Genomic DNA, 1,772 nt, shown 5'->3' with positions numbered 1-1,772 from the left:
AAAAAATTTCATTTGTTTTTCTTTTTGAAGTTGGACAGAAATTGATTGTTGTTGTACTATGTGTAATAACGGGCAAGCAAAACACCATAACATTAGTGATAATATTAGACTTTTTTAGTAAGATGAGTGATCTTTTGCACATTTCCCCTCTTTATTTTCTTTTGTGACGCATAATAAAGTGAAAATTAAATGAAACGTGTCAATTGTGGCATTAAATTTATGTCTGCTCATGCTGCTTCATATTTCTTTTTTTTTTACAGCATTGCGCATTATAACCAATCACAAACGATTCTGTTGAGCTTATGTATGCAGTAGCCAATCAGAGGTGTCCAATCAGACCCTACATTCATCATTTCATCGTTGTTGTGAACAGTATTTGGTGGGAAATGGGCCAAAATGTCTCTTTTGACATTGAAGGTTGCAGACCCCTGGTTTAGGGGATAAGTGCGAGCAGCCACCCACTAACCCAACAGCTGGGTTACACAAAAACTACCCAACACTGGAAAAATAACCCAACATAATGACCCAACAGGCATAACTCATATAACCCAGCATTTTTAGTGTAGTTATCATAAAATCAGACTATATTTAGATTCACATAGACATATTATGTTGCTGTAGTTATTTAGCTGTAGTAGTTGATGAAGACGAGTAGTGTTTGTTTTTGTATTGCTGATGTTTTATCCATGCAATGCATATTATGAGAAAATATGACAATATAATAGTATTGCCTTTCCATAGAGCAGTTTAATAGGCTTTTAGCATACATCCTGACTCATATAATCAGTTTCTATCAGCAAACAATCAGAATAAAGATCTGATATTCAGATGATCTGCTGATGATCTGAATATCTTGTTGAATGAGTTTTGATCGTCTGAGGTCAATAATAAAGGGGTCCTATTATGCTTTTTCACTTTTTCAACTTTAGTTAGTCTGTAATGTTGCTGTTTGAGCATAAAAAAGATCTGCAAAGACTGAGTTTATTAAAGAGGACAGAGAGAAGATGAGAGATCCAGAACCCTGCAGAATCAAACACACTGAAGATACTGAAGAACAACAGGTTGGTCTTTATTCTTCATTCACGAAGCTGAAGAACATTAATGTTATCAAGAGCCTGTATGTATAAAACTTCTCAGAAATGCTCTTAAAGGGTTAAAATGAAAATTTTGACACTAATCACTTACCCCCATGTCATTCCAAACCCGTGAAAGCTTTGTTCGTCCTCGAAACACAATTTATGATATTTTAGATGAAAAGTGGGAGGCTCGTGACTGTCCCATTGACTGCCAAGTAAATTACACTGTCAAGGTCCAGAAAAGTATGAAAGAAATGATCAGAATAGTCCATCTGCCGTCAGTGGTCCAATCTGAATCTTATGAAGCGACGAGAATACTTTTTGTACACAAAGAAAATTAAAATAATGACTATATTCAATAATTTACCTGCTCTGTGTCTTCGCGTTACCGTAGCGCCATTTTGGATAATATCCGCAGGACGCAAACTATGTACGCTCTTCTGTGTCAGCCGCTCTACAAGGATAAGTTTTCTACGTGTGTTTTGATTTGTGTGTTCTGCTTTGATTTGAACAAAAACAGTGCATCCTCGTGTCGAGGCTGACACAGTCTTGGCCCAAATCACACAGTGTATGTATATATATATATACAGTGGGTACGGAAAGTATTCAGACCCCCTTAAATTTTTCACTCTTTGTTATATTGCAGCCATTTGCTAAAATCATTTAAGTTAATTTTTTTTCCTCATTAATGTACAC

This window comes from Sinocyclocheilus rhinocerous, unplaced genomic scaffold (assembly GCF_001515625.1).
Source record: "Sinocyclocheilus rhinocerous isolate Xijiao unplaced genomic scaffold, SAMN03320098_v1.1 scaffold8264, whole genome shotgun sequence".
In the NCBI taxonomy this organism is placed as follows: domain Eukaryota; kingdom Metazoa; phylum Chordata; class Actinopteri; order Cypriniformes; family Cyprinidae; genus Sinocyclocheilus; species Sinocyclocheilus rhinocerous.
Note: the sequence above shows the minus strand (reverse complement) of the source record.